Genomic DNA, 15,651 nt, shown 5'->3' on the forward strand with positions numbered 1-15,651 from the left:
CATGCCACAGACTGAGAGGAGCATAACGGAACTGTAAACCTAAAAATGTCCACAGACTGCTTAGCCATTGTCCCCCTACCCCACCCCCTTCCATGTCCCCCTACCCCACCCCCTTCCAAGTCCCCGTTTTCCCCTTGCTTTGGCAATATCTGTATGAATCTTGGTCATGCCAATAAAGCTATCTTTGATTTGAAGATTTGAGTACTTACCCAGGGCTTCCTCCAGCTCCATAAGTAGCACTGAGTCCCTCGCCGTCCTCCCGAGTGCCGCCGTTCTGCGCATGCACGGAGATGCACATGTGCAGAAGACCCAGACTGACGCGACTGAGCCAGTTACCAGAGCTGAATGCAGACAAAACAGTTGCACTCGGGAGGAAAGCGAAGGATTCAGTGCTGATTAGGAGCCTGGAGGAAGCCCAGGTAAGTATCAAATCTTTCTATAATACCGTCTCTGGTTTACTTTAACTGTCCACATCTTTTTCACTTCAGCCCTTTAAACTGCAAGCAGAAAAATGTAAGAAATCAAATTCCGTATAGGCCTTCCTTAGATAGAAATGATGAGTTCCATATGCAGCAATCGATGGACATGTCTTTTTTCAACCCAAATAACTATGCAACTATCATACAGATGCATAACCCCACTCTTCATACAAAGTACTGCCAGCAGCAGCAGCCTGTTCCTGGTATCACATATACATATAGTCTAAATTTATACAACTGAAACTCAGAAGCAGCCACTAAACATCAGAACAGAGCAGGCAGACGTGTTCGTTGAGGAGATGGGAGTGACGTCAGCCTCCCCCCCTCCCCCCAGCTGGAGGTAACCGCCGTCCGCCAAGAAACGAAACACACAACTTGCACCATCTCTCTAACAGCCAGTGACGTCACCAGCTGCGTCACGTGCTCCGAGCACGCCGCCCGCCCGCACTGACAACAGACTGACCACGCCTGCTGCTGCCTATCCGCTGCGCCGCCTGACACAACGCCGCGCCCCCTTACACTAATCCCCGCCCATCGATCCTGGTGCAGCCAGGAAGGAGAAGCGTCTTGTGCTGCTTGGTGAGTAGTTGTGTCGTGGGGGGCAGTGATGGGGGTCCCTGGGGTGGAGCCGGAGTGCTGGGCTATGGGAAGGGAGTTACATGTGGCCCTCTGTGATACTGGTACCCTGCAGCTTCCATCACTTTCTATATGTTGCCACATTAGGCGCCAATGATATCACACCTGTGTGTGTAATATGTGTGGGGTGCCCAGTAATGGGGCAATCTTACTAAAACCATGTAATACAAAGCTAAACTGAGCAACATAGATACATTAGGTCGTCCCTCATATTACATAGAAGGGGGAGATGGCATAGCTCCCAATTGTCCCTCTTTTGGAGGGACCGTCCCTCTTTGTCCCTCTTTCCTCCTCATTTGTCCCTCTTTCAGGACTTTGTCCCTCTTTCTATGTAAATATATATATTTCTCTACTAAAAATGTGTTTGACTCTAAACTTTATTTTCATCCTTTAATTTGATATATTATTAATTTTAAAATGTTACTATGAAGGAAAATAACCCAGGATAGAATGGACCAGTGTGGTTTGAATTATAAAACAACATATTTTTCTTATGAAATATTTATGGTATGTGTAACTAGTGGGTGTGATCAGGGGTGTGGCTTAAGTGTCCCTCTCTCTTATCTCAAAAAGCTGGGAGGTTTGAGATGGTACTATCACGATTGTATCATTAGTGGGCACCTTGTGTGTTGTTTTGTGTGGGCTGATCTGGCAAAATGACACTGGGTAGGTGTCCTAATACATTGATAGTGTATATATTGAATCTTAAAGAGACTGAGGTGAGTCTAAATTTCCTTTTTAACATGCGGTCATGTGAAGCAGTATAACCCCTGCTAAAACGCCGCCTCTCTCAATCTGCCTTCACAGAGAGGGGCGGGGAGAGGTGGAGATCCGTGCGGCGACTGACACGCATGGAGGCAGAGCTGCGGCTCATAGCTCTGCCTCCATGAGCAGCAAAATCCACGACCAAGAAAGTCGTGGATTTTTCTGGGGGGATTTGGGGGGTATTGCCGCGGGATAGCTGCGGTTTAGCAGGGGTTATACTGCTTCACATAACTGCATGGTAAAAAATAAAATTTAGACATACTTCATTGTTCCTTTAAAGGACAACTGTAATGAGGCTGGAGGCTGCCATACATTTCCTTTTAATCAGTACCAGTTGCCTGGCAGCCCTGCTGATCTATTTGGCTGCAGTAGTGTCTGAATCACACCAGAAACAAGCATGCAGCTAATGTCAGAAACGCCTGATCGGCTACATGCTTGTTTAGGGTTTATGGCTAAAGGTATTAGAGGCAGAGGATCAGCATAACAGCCAGGCAACTGGTATTGCTTAAAAGGAAACACATATGACAGCCTCCATATCCCTCACACTTCAGTTGTCCTTTAACCCCCTTGGCGGTATGAAAAATACCGCCAGGGGGCAGCGCAGCAGTTTTTTTTTTATTTTTATTTTTTTAAATCATGTAGCGAGCCCAGGGCTCGCTACATGATAGCCGCTGCTCAGCGGCATCCCCCCAGCCCCGCCGATCGCCTCCGGGATTTCCTGGAGTGCTTCCCCCGTCGCCATGGCGACGGGGCGGGATGACGTCACCGACGTCGGGATGTCATTGGGAGACCCGATCCACCCCTTGGCGCTGCCTGGCACTGATTGGCCAGGCAGCGCAGGGGTCTGGGGGGGGGGGGCGCGCCGCACCGGATAGCGGCGATCGGGCGCGCGGCGGCGGCGATCGGGGTGCTGGCGCAGCTAGCAAAGTGCTAGCTGCGTCCAGCAAAAAAAAAATATGAAAATCGGCCCAGCAGGGCCTGAGCGGCACCCTCCGGCGGCTTACCCCGTGACACACACGGGGTTACCGCTAAGGTGGTTAATAAATCACTTACTGATGTAATGGTATTTTTATAAATTACCACTACCTTTCCTTTAACTTTTCATATCTGATACAGTCTGGTTTAGTGATCTGGTATAACTGGTTTAGGGATCTTGCTGGTAGATAGCTACAGTATACAGATTTGTACTCAAGCGAGACCCCAGCCTCATACACACGCTCAACAGCGGTCTTTAATGCGGTTCGATTCTGAGCTGATTAGATGGTTAGATAATGTCCAACGTGTTTGATCATTTTGCCGGTCGATATGTTATTGAAGTGAATTGAAAAAAGATAAAAACATGTGGAAGATGAGGGAACCCAATGGGAATCTAGCGGCAAAACGATCGTGTGCAGAATCGAGTGCCAGAATCGACCCGTGTATTCCCAGCATTTTGCAGCACAATTGTCAAGCAACAACGACATACACACGCTCAACTGCGGTCTTTTACGCAGCACAATTGTCATACAACTTTTATTGTGAAACAAGTTGAAACAACCAAAAAAATTTATTTTGCTGTTGTTCAAAAAGCTGATAAGAAGTCAATCCTTACAAACACTGGTCCACATGACAATCCAACAGTTGGATTGACTTCTTATCAGCTGTTTGAACAATAGCAAAATACTTTTTTTAGTTTTTTCACAACTAAAGTTTTCTCCTGCTTGTATCAGTACTCAGACGGAAGCCCATATCAGGAAGTGACAATTACAGCGTTACATTTGCAACGGATAGTTGTCCATGCAGATTTACAGGGGAGTCATTCTGTGTGTCATCACTTCCTCGTGATCTCTGGCACTTATCTCTGACCTGTATACACACATGATTGAGGCGGGGTGCACACATAACATAACGTGAAAGGCTGCTTTTCATGGCATGTTTTATGTTAATGCTGTGTGTGTTTTCACGCGTTTTGCACGCGTTTTGCGTGCGTATTAATGTATTTGCAGTTTTGTATGCGTTTTCATATTTCCAGTTATGCAAATCTCTAGGAAGACAACAGGAAGCGGAAATACAGGAAAACATTTTTTGGGGGGGAAAACACATATGAAGACTGCATACCATTGTATTCCCATTGACTTTCATTATGTGCATTTTTGATGCATCTATGAATATTATGCAACAAAACCAGCATTTTTAAAAACGCATATGCGTTTTTTCCTATGGCCCATAGACTTCCATTAGCGACAAAAACGCAGTGTTTTACGCAACGCTATCGTGTCTGCTGTGTGTGCATCCGGCGTAAAGTGATATGGAGGCTGCCATATTTATTTCCTTTCAAACAATACCAGTTGCCTGGCTGTCCTGCTGAACTTCAATAATGTTTGAATCACACACCTGAAACAAGCATGCAGCTAATCTTGTCAGATGTGACAATGTCAGAAATACCTGATCTGCTGCATGCTTGTTCAGGGTCTATGGCTAAAAGTATTAGAGGCAGAAGATCAGTAGGACAGCCAGGCAACTCGTATTGCTTAAAAGGAAATGTGTATGGCAGCCTCCATATCCCTCTCATTACAGTTGCCCTTTAAAATTGTAGTATCGTGTGTTAGAGACAGGCAGGCCCGCATAAACCTCACAGGAGCCTATAGGCACAGATGTCCTGGCACCTTAGACTTCGCCCTCTATAAACCTACAAACAGCGGCACCACAAGTGTGCTGGCTGGCCCAGCTGTCACTTCCTTACATGCCTGTCATAGGTAGCTACAGATGCCTCATAGCATTAGGTAGACAGAGGTACCCTCAATAATAAGCAGTAAGTGGTGGCCTGGACTGAAGGGACATCCGGTCAGAGCAGCTGACTGGCAAACCACAGCCACACATGTAACGCTAATAAAGCTTCTATGCACATCTTATAGAGCGTGGCAGAATCAGCCATGTCTGCAGCAAACCCATCAGCCTTCACAGGAGTTGCTTCTTCGGTGCTGCTGACTTCAATTATCTTTTCCACCAGCGCCATTTCAGTTTCCATCATTTAGGATAAAACAGAAAGGGCCGGTGCACACCAAAGAGCGCTAGCGTAATCGCAAACACTCAGTGCTTTTTGAACTGATTTTTCAGAGTGATTCTAGGCATGTGCCTAGCGATTTTCTAATCATGCCTAGCGGTTTTTAGAGCATTTTGGTGTAGCATGTTTTTATTTTTTTGTTACAGTAGAGCTGGAACTGTACAGCTTCTGTAACAAAAACACTTGGAAAATCGCTGTGATCTAGTGCTTTTCAGAGCGATTTTCCACTTTCCTGTACTTAATATTGAGACTGAATCACCTCAGAAATCAGCAGAAATGCTGCAGGGCCCGCGTTTGCGTTTGGGAGAAAATCACATCGCTCTGGTGTGATCCATCCCATTCAGATACATTAGCCAAGCGCTTTTCAAAGCTCCCAGAAGCGCTCTTGGTGCGCACCAGCCCATAGTCTGCAGAGTATGGCCCTATTTCCACTAAGCCCAAATCTGGAGCAAATCTGCAGCGTTTCCCTGCATTCCAGCTGCACAGGGAGAGGCCTATCTATTCAATGGAGTGCCATCCAGATTGCACTGCGGTGTGAATCTGGACTGCATGCTGCAGATTTCTGCAGCATTTAACCATATCACTATAGCCGAGCATGGCACGGCTCAGGCTGCATTTCCACTTGTGCGGTGCGAATCGGCGCGGTAAAAATTTGCATGCGGATGCGAAATTCGCATGCGGGTCCATGAAAAACGCAAAGGAATCCTGACAAGTGTTAACAGTCCCATTCACTTGTATTGCTATGCGAATTTGCATGCGAAAAACGCATGCGAATTCGCGATAGTGGAAATGAGCCCTTAGCGATTCTGAGCCGGGCCAAATCGGAAACAGCCACAGCTCCCAGTGAAAATAAGCCCTACGGGAAGTCCTTGAAGTGAGCGGAATAAGAAGGCTGACATATTTGAAACCCTTGAAGTGAGAGGAATAAGGAGGCTGACATATTTAAGGCCCTTGGAGTGTGACGAATATGGAGGATGATATAGTTATTTAATGTTAAACAATGCCAGTTGAGCGGAAATAGTCACAGACAATTCATAGCCACAAACTGCTGTTCAATTAATCAACAGATTTAAAGGGAACCTGTAGCGAATCAGCTAATTTTGGCATAGAGCTGCACCATAGGCTGTATTGAGAACTACGGCTATAGCTGCACTCAGTAACTTATTTCCAGGCCGGCACTAGCCAGAGCTCAAATTAGCAAAAAGAGGTAATTTGGCCGTTGGCAATAGCCAGTGCCAGAATTAAGTCTTCCCTTGAGTTGCGCCAACTCAGAGGAAAAACTACTGGCATTAACGCCACCCTGGAGTTTGCCTGCGTCAAGGTGAACCGTCTTTTGGCTTAACCCTGTGCCGAAACTTAGCCACGGCGATTTCATATGTACACACACATAGTTGTAGTCAATGGAACCGACAATCAGTGGCACATCAAGAGCATGCCGTTTTCTAAGAACTGGATTGCACTAGTGGGAAAAGAATACTGAGATACTGAGATTGAAAGTGTTTTTGTGATCAGGAAAATGCACCCCCTCTGAAAATCAGATTGAAATGCACGGAGTACAAACAGGTCCCAACAGTCATAGAGACATTAAGGTTAGGCCTGGGGTACAGGTTACAGCGGCGCTGGGCAAACTACAGCCTGCAAGCCAGATTACGCCCGCGTACGCTGTACATCTGACCCACCGATAGGCAGCCGGACTCCCCTCTACCCCCTTCCCTCCCTGCAGAGTCGCGAGCGGGCGGCAAGCGGTGAACTTACCAGCTCCAATTCCAGCGTCGTCTTCATGGCAACAGGGTGTCCCTTGACTCGCCGTCAGGACGTTGCCAGTGTATTACACGCATGGACCAACATTCCTCAGCAACGATATCCGCATCTTGTTGAGTCCATGCCAGGAAGAATATCGGCTGTGATCAGAGCTAAAGGTGGATCAACTCGTTATTAGATAGTGTCTCTAATTTTCTGCACACTCAGTGTATATGGATGTACCATAAAAATATCATTGCATCACGTTGGGATACGATGATATCGTCCGATGTGGCGGAACGCAACCGATTCGGTGTGAAAGGACCCTAAGCACCCGTTTCCACTTGTGCCGCACATGTCAGCGAGCCGCGCGGTACACAGACGAATCCCATCAGCCGCGCCATGCACGGCTATGGGATTCGCAGCCTCCCGCACAACTTCGGATGGAAAAGCCGGCCGAATCGCTAGCGCAAGCGATTCGGCAAGCGGTGCTATTCATCTCTATGGCAGAGTTTTCCCGTACGGTTTCCGCGCCAGTGGAAACGGGCCCTTAATCAATTTTTTTGTATCCAGCTTGAAAATGGACCATTTGAATCCTGTCGAGGTAGAATTTGAGTAGTTGAATTATTGCAGGTAAGTCTGAATTTTTATACAGTGTTAGTGCCCCAGTCACAAATACACCTGTGCATTATTCTGCCTGCTTTAAAAAGAAACCATAACTAAGAATTGAATTTCATCCCAATCAGTAGCTGATACCCCCATTTACATGAGAAATCTATTCCTTTTCACAAACGGATCATCAGGGGGCTCTCTATAGCTGATATTGTAGTGAAACCCCTCCCACAGTGTGATGTCAGGACCATGGTCCTGGCAGTTACCTGTCTCTGAACCTCATTGCATTGTGGGAAATAGCTGTTTACAGCAATACAATGGGCAAACACTGACTAAATCATTTATACATAATTATTGTAAAAACTAAGCACTTTTCCCATTACATAATTTTCACTGGAGTTCCTCTTTAAAGGGTCAGACACATGATTTGTTTGACAGCCACCAGTTATCCATTTCCTCACAACTAGTTGCAGCCAACTTTCCTTTCAGCAAAAAAAGTCACATTTTGATTGGCAGGGAGTCAGTCAGCTGGTCTGTATTGTATTGAATGAGTGCTGTCTCGGTTGCATAGTTCAGGCTGGCTTTGTTCCTTGATCTCCAGGCTTGGTAAGGACGGTCAGGTGTCAGGAAGTCAAAACCAGGAAGTCCTACCTGTGAGACTGCATCTTACTGTTTCACTAGAGAGGGCTGTGGTGTTTTATTGTGCGTGGCTGGCGTGTCGGACCTGTACAGTAAGCAGCTGCAGGATATTGTAGTGCGTCCCAGGGCTACTCATTGTCACCAGGACAACTCAGAGAAGTTGTGTGAGTGTGATTCCGGCTGTACAGGTAAGTTGTCTGTTTGTATGCCATGACCTTTCCTAGTGACACTTTGTGATTTGTCACACGCCCCATTTCACCAGATCTGTGTAGGCCTAGGTCTGTGGAACACCATGCTTCAGTGATATTAACCTTTAAGGAGCTAGTATTGTTTAGATGACCCAGCGAGGACATCCATAGGGAAATTCCGCTAATGTAATTGGGTGAACGGCACCCTCTCGAACGTGTAGGTGTTAGATAGGTTGTAGTAATAATACGCCAATATTAGAATTTAACCAGTTAGAGTTGTAGACAACGTTGTGATTGGATAACTGTTCCCTATTGATTTTCTCGCTGGGTCAGCTAAACCATCCCGGCTCCCCTTTTAAAATAACTGGTAGGAAGTCCAGTGGCTGACCACATCCTTGGACCCAGAGCCGGATTAAGGCTAAATGGGGCCCTAAGCAAAGTAACTGATTTGGGCCCCCCCCATCATGTCGTAATAGAATCAGAAGATGCAGCTGCACAGCAATATGTCGCACACACCGGGCAGCCGAGCTACTGGTTGCTATGGGCAACAGCACGCTTTCCTCTGTGGGTGCACAATGCAGGGAATAGCAGCGGCAAAATGCAGAGTGAGAGATGAATCGCTGGGACATTTGCACTCAGGGGCTGGGGCACCCCTGTGAAGAAGGCGCCAGATATCACAGCAGCAGCACTTTCCCCCTGCATCTCCAGCCTGGCAATAGCAGAAAGCTCTGGACACTGCCAAACCGGAAGCCGTTCCCCAGACAGAATTACATAACCACTCCCACCACCGAACAACCAATTTCCTCCCAAACTAGACAGCCACCATGCAGCCTCCATCCCAGTGAATACGATAGTCCAGCAGAGAAGGCAGCCGCAGTGGGGGAGAATGACAGCACCAGATGAATCACATTCACCTATTGCGATCCAAGCAATAGAGGTCCCGTCATCCGGAGCCCATCTGTCTCCTCTAGAGTGCTTCCGCTCTGTTACTACTACTACTACTACTTCCTACTTCATGTCTGATCTGAGAATCAGGAAGTTCAGAGCGAGCGGCTGCACTGTAGAAGAGACAGATGGGTTTCAGATGACGGGATCTCTATTGCTTGGATCATGGATAGGTGAGTGAGCGTTTGCCATCTGCTGCTATCATTCTTGCTGCAGCTGTGGTTCTCTGTGGGAAGGGAGGGTGGAGTGGGCAGCGGCAGAGCGCACAGTAGCAGGAGGGGGACCTAGGAGGAGAGCCTGGCTCTGAAGACAATCAGCAGCGCACGGCATCATTTGACAAGACAAGACAAATAACATTTATATCGCGCTTTTCTCCTGGTGGACTCAAAGCGCCAGAGCTGCAGCCACTAGGACGCGCCCTATAGGCAGTAGCAGTGTTAGAGAGACTTGCCTACGGTCTCCTACTGAATAGGTGCTGGCTTACTGAACAGGCAGAGCTGAGATTCGAACCCTGGTCTCCTGTGTCAGCGGCAGAGCCCTTAAAGGGACTCCAAGCAGTGCCTGTGGATATTCCTTTAAGCATACCCACAACTAATTCATTACATCCTCACACCTACCAGCATGATGTTTGTAATTATATCCCCCTGGGTTCCTTATATTTCATTGCATTGTGCTGAATCGAGCTGCTAAAGGCATATAGCAGCCGTTTATATATCATTGGAAAGAGGAGAAAAAGAGCTTTAAAATGATATGCATCTTTCCATAGTTACTGCACTGCTCAGAGTCCCTTTAACCATTATACCTTCCAGCCACCGCTGACTTTGGAGAAAAGTCGTCCTGTGGCCGCGATTTCGATCGCGAAAATATCGAAAACTAAAAGGCATAGAGCAGCTGTTTATATATCATTGGAAAGAGGATAAAGAGAGCTTTAAAATGATATGAATCTTTCCATAGTTACTGCACTGCTCAGAGTCCCTTTAACCATTATACCATCCAGCCACCGCTGACTTTGGAGAAAAGTCGTCCTGTGGCCGCGATTTCAATCGCGAAAATATCGAAAACTAAAAGGCATAGAGCAGCCGTTTAGATATCATTGGAAAGAGGAGAAAGAGAGCTTTAAAATGATATGCATCTTTCCATAGTTACTGCACTGCTCAGAGTCCCTTTAACCATTATACCATCCAGCCACCGCTGACAGGATGGCAAGGGCTGGTTCATGTGCTAATGGGGCCCCTTTGACTATGAATGGGGCCCCAAGCGACTGCTTTTGTTGCCTGGTCGGTAATCCGGCCCTGCTTGGACCATGGACTGTTACTGCTATAGGCTGCAGTTTTCTTAGACAGATGCGGTCTGTGCCTGTGGTCTGAACAGCAGGATGATGCAATACAAGTTCCAGCTGTAGTCACACCCTCAAAATCTGAAACTCGCTCACTGTGCTTAGAGGCTTCTTGTCACATGACAAAAGTTTTGGAAAAGATTTTAGAGCCTTGTTTCACACAAAAAGGGTTACCTCTAAACAGTCTGATTTCTTAGTTGTTTGATGTTTTTTCCTTATGTACCTGGAGATGGAGCTTAAAATTGTTCATCGTTTTTAAAACTCCAACACTTAATACACATTGCTGCACAGGGTATCATAGGGCACACATTGCAGACTTCCATGCATAACACGAATGATCCATTACGCAGGTTGGGAAAAGGTCTGCCAGTGTTTGATGACATTTCTAATTGTCTCTTGGGGTCTAATCTTGGGGATGGTCAAGGAGATTCTAGTAATTCGGAGTTGATGCATAATTATGTTGTTTGGAGGGAGAGACTGCCCAAAGGAAACCTGAAGAGAAATAACTGCATAAAAAGGGAACCTTGCCAAAGTTAAGGGAAAGCTCTGATTAATGCAGAGGATCCCCCCCCCGTCACACTTGCCTCCACCCATCCAACACAAGGACCCCCCCAAACTTCCATGATAAGGGACTTGTTGAAGCGTGTGCGCGGCCGCGCTCTTATTTGTGAACAAGCCCCAGGATTCCTGCGCAGTAGCACTGACCTGCTTGTTTACAAACTGGTGCAAGGCCGAAAAATTCCAGGAGGTCCCTGCATCCAACCGTGGTGATTCCTTGCAGATTTACCATATTTTTCGGACTATAAGACGCTCCTGACCATAAATACTCACCTAAGTTTAGAGGACAAAAACCAGGGGAAAAAAAATATATACTAAATCTGGTGCATCCATGGTGAAGGGACATCTTGTGGATTATGTCCACCTTTGTACCTCACGCCCCCTTGTACCCCTTGTGTCTCCCTGTGTCCTCCTCTGTCCCTCTTGTGTCCTCCTCTATGCCCCTTTGTGTCTGTTTGTCCCCCTGTGTCCTCCTCTGCATGGGCACAGTACAGGGAGTCCCCGAGATTGCGGCAGGTTGGAGGGTCATATTGGCAGCGTTCACAAGTCAGTATCTCTCTGCATTTGGACTATAAGACGCAGTGACTTTTTCTCCCCACTTTTGGGGGAGAAAAAGTGAGTCTTAAGGTCCGTACACACGCCGGACTTTAGGCAACGACGGGTCCGTCGTTGCCTCCCGCTGGGTGGGCGTGCCAGCGACAGTCCGGCGTGTGTACGCTCTGTCGTCAGACTGATACGGCTGTTCCTGAGCGATCCGCCCGGCGGATCGCTCAGAAACAGCCGTATCAGTCTGACGACAGAGCGTACACACGCCGGACTGTCACTGGCACGCCCACCCAGCGGGAGGCAACGACGGACCCGTCGTTGCCAAAAGTCCGGCGTGTGTACGGACCTTTACAGTCCAAAAAATACAGTAATTCAATAGCTGGGATTCGTTTCTCCACAATGTCAGTCAATCGATCAATTTTTTTATTTTTAATCCATTGTAAACAAAAAACTTTAAAAGAATCGGTCGGATTGGATGGAAAATTTTATGCAATTGGAGGTGGGACAAGACCATTGATAGACCAATGGCCCATAGCTGTGCACAGCATTAAACAGTGCAACTCTGCAGTTCCATTGATTTTCAATAGATTCCCTACTGGAATGGACTGGAAATTGATGTGCAGTGTGTGGTAGGAATCCATTCCTCTTGAATTGATTCCCTTCAGCAATGAATCAAATGTTTTGGAACATTGAGTAGAAATCTATAAGTATATGGTAGGCCTGAAAGATAAATCGAATTTAAACCGAAATCGTGATCACTAAGATCACAATTTCGGAATCGTCAAAGCGGAAATTATCGCGATCACGTCATTTTCACATGGGGAAGTTTGAAGAAGTGGCTTCAAACTTCCCCAAAGTCCCGCTGCGTGCGGCCCGCAGTATCAGCAGCGTTGGACATACCTTCCGCACGAGTCCAACGCTGTCTGTCCTCTATCGTGGTCTGTCGGCTCTTGTGCTTGGTAAAACTCCAGGTTCCTGTATGTCACATGACATACAAGAAGTATTCCATGCATTAGAGCCTGCAGGAGGCGAAGTGGATAAACATGCATCGCTGGACTTGTGCTGGAAGCCATGTCCAGAACTGATGCAGGAGGCACAGAGAGACACAGAGTGGGTACAGAGACAGAGCGGGGACAAAGAGAGACACAGAGGGGGCACAGAGAGAAACAGGGAAAAGAGACACAAAGGGGGCGAGAGAGACCCATAAGAGGCAAAGGGGGCACAAAGAGAGACAAGGGGACAGAGGGGGAACAAAGCTTGATTTGAAGGAAATCGTGAGTTGAATCGAAATCGCAATTTCAGACAGAAATCGCTCAATTCAATTTTTTCCTAAAATCATTCAGGCCTAATGTATGGCCAGTTTTAGAAGTGTACTTCTGTAAGATCGGAAGTATAAAGCAGGCAGAAGTTAATAATACTCAGCTTTATGGCTGAGCATAAAAATTTGAATTTACTGTTTTTTTCTGACTATAAGACGCACCTCTTGTGTCTCCTTGTGTACTCCTCTGTCCCCCTTGTGTTTACCTTGTGTCCTCCTCTATGCCCCTTTGTGTCCTCTGTTTGTCCCCCTGTGTCGTCCTCTGCCTGGGCACAGTACAGGGAGTCCCCGACATTGCGGTGGGTTGGGGGTTCGTATTGGCAGCGTTCTCAACTCAGGAACTCCCTGCATTTGGACTATGATACAGTGACTTTTTCCCCCCACTTCTGTTGTGAGAGGACTGATCTCTGAAGTGTCATTGGATTTGGCTTGGAATAGGCATTCCATTTACAATTTACACCTTTTTAGAGATGTTTTGCCCTTCCCAGTCGATCCAGAGTAGAAGCACTAAATACTCTCTCCAGCCACCCGACCAACTCACCTGTCTAGTGTGGCTCTGTAATATAACCAGACTGACACATCATTGCATTCTAGCGGTTCTGGAGGTGTGTTTAGCTTTCAGGGACAACAAACAGATGATTTGCGTATTCAGTAGTGATGCATTATGGGAGACCTCAAAACTCAGGCCAACCTGAATAATCGCAAATGCATTCTGTTTTAATGAGGCAAATATCTGTTTTGCATAGCATTTTAGTAAGGAGGCGTTTTGGTCTCTTTCAGCCCCTTACACACTCCTAGGAGTTCTGGTTCACCATGAGCTCGCTGGGTAATCTGTACCTCTGTGTAAATGAGTCATGGGATAGCTAGGGAAACAGGTTATGTGGCCAATAGCTTCAGACCTAGTTCACAGTGCCTAGTTGCACTGCAGAGTAATTCTACATGTCAACCCACTGCCCCTACTATTCTATGGGGCTGTTCACAGTACTGCGTTGTAACTGACCATGTTATTCTAACTTGCTGCATGCAGGCTTTATATTAAAGTCAATGTCCAGTCTCCGTTGCAGTTCTTACTCATTTTAACACGAACGTTATGCAACTGACCAGTGTGCGCCTAGTCTCAAGGAGAATAGGGTTATCCTAAAGCGGATCCGAACTATAACAAGTAACTTGTCTATATATCTTATCTAAAGTTTAGATTGTTTACACAGCAAATCTAGCTGAAAACAGCTTCAACAGTTTGATTATTTCTTCCTGTGATACAATGAGAGCAGACATATTCTGCTTGTGATCATTACACACAGGCAAGCTGCTCTGCATCTCCAGCCCTCAGCCTGTGAAAATTTCACTCTCCTCCTCCCTCCTCCCCTCTGCCTATGAAATCTCTGGCTAGAAACACCTCCTCCTGCCCAGACTGAGCTCCCATAAGCACTTGCTACATGGCTCTCAGAGTGCCAAGGCACTGGAGAAGCTGTGGGCGAGGCTTGTTTAGTTTATAGGAAATTAGAGTATTAAAACAAAACAAAAAAAGTATTTGGCTTGAGGAATGCCCTATAAACTATATGAAAGGAACACAATTATGCAATGAGTAAAAGTTTATCTCGGATCCACTTTAAATGGCAATAGAATAGATAGACTCTGCCTAGAATAAAATGCATGTTATTATTGAAACAGTAAGAGGTCTATACATCCTGTAAAAATCTTTTTAACCTTTCTATGATTGAAATCTTTGTCCTGTTTGACTCCACTTACTTACTGACAGAACGTAGATTTCAACTTCCCCAACACTACCGCCGATCATGCTGAATTTCTCGTCCGATTTCATTGGCTCCTGACCCCGTCATCACTGTGAGAAAATCTCATTGTATGTATCGTGTAGTGTATGTATCGTAGTTTAGGGCAATTTTTTAGGGGGAAGCCAGTTAACCTAATTTTTTATTTTTTGGGGGATGTGGGAGGAAACAGGAGAGCCCGGAGGAAACCCACACACTGGGAGAATATACAAACTCCGGGCAGATAGTACCCTGGCTGGTATTCAAACCGGGGACCCAGCGCTGCAAGGCAAGAGTTCTAACCACTACGCCTCCGTAGAGAAGCGATGGTTGTTGCTGTTCACAGAAGCATCATTTAATGGTGGGATGGGTTGAGTTGCATATGTGTGAGAGTAATACCTGCCTGAAGGCCTGCTCCATATCTTCTTGCTTGAAAATCCTGACAAGTGTCCCACTCTTCTGGAGGACACATGAGACTTGCAGAAGAAGTGAAGGGCAGAGTGATGCTGAAGCAAGTGATGTCACAATGTAATGTTTAGGAAAGAAGGCACAGAGAAGGTTTTAAGATAGGTGTGTATCGCTTTCATACATGCACCTCCACCATATGACCATGGGATGAGTTCTACTTTAACCTCCGATGTGCGTACATCTCCGCTCCGCCATCAGTCTCCCATCGGCGATTGCCGCTAGGAGACTGTTAGACGGTGAAACAGCCGTCTAGTAGCAGTGTACAGCGCTGCGATCTACAGCAGTGCTATACTGGGGACAGCCGTGTGACACGGCTGTCACCCTGGGGGACACAGGAGTGGTCCACGATCACTGTAGTTGGCTGAATGAGGGAGGGTGGTGAAAATTAAAAAAAAAAAAAAATCACTTGTGTGCTGTGTTGTGCGGCCATGCAGCGAGGCCTTAAAGCTGCAGTGGCCTAGTTTGTGAAAAATGGCCTGGTCTTTAGGGGGGGTTTAAAGTGAACCTTAACTCTAGAAAAAAATGAGTTTCACTTACCTGGGGCATCTGCCAGCCCCCTGCAGCCATCCTGTGCCCTCGCAGTCACTCATGGCTCCTCCGGTCCCCTGC

The 15,651-nt window shown here is 46.7% G+C and overlaps 1 protein-coding gene across 3 annotated transcripts in view; it reads left to right on the forward strand.

Moving 5' to 3' along the window:
* Positions 1 to 397: 397 nt before the first annotated feature.
* The window catches only part of ENPP4 (ectonucleotide pyrophosphatase/phosphodiesterase 4), a 40,687-nt gene continuing 25,433 nt past the window's right edge, over positions 398 to 15,651 (forward strand). Inside the window, exon 1 of one of the 3 annotated variants that reach the window (XM_068280175.1) lies at positions 398 to 419. The gene's annotated coding sequence lies outside the window, so the exon portion shown is untranslated. Of the gene's footprint in view, positions 420 to 988; positions 1,059 to 8,001; positions 8,103 to 15,651 lie in introns of those variants that run through there. The other 2 variants (XM_068280173.1, XM_068280174.1) reach the window with 2 other exon arrangements.

Source organism: Hyperolius riggenbachi, chromosome 4 (assembly GCF_040937935.1).
Source record: "Hyperolius riggenbachi isolate aHypRig1 chromosome 4, aHypRig1.pri, whole genome shotgun sequence".
NCBI classification, from domain to species: domain Eukaryota; kingdom Metazoa; phylum Chordata; class Amphibia; order Anura; family Hyperoliidae; genus Hyperolius; species Hyperolius riggenbachi.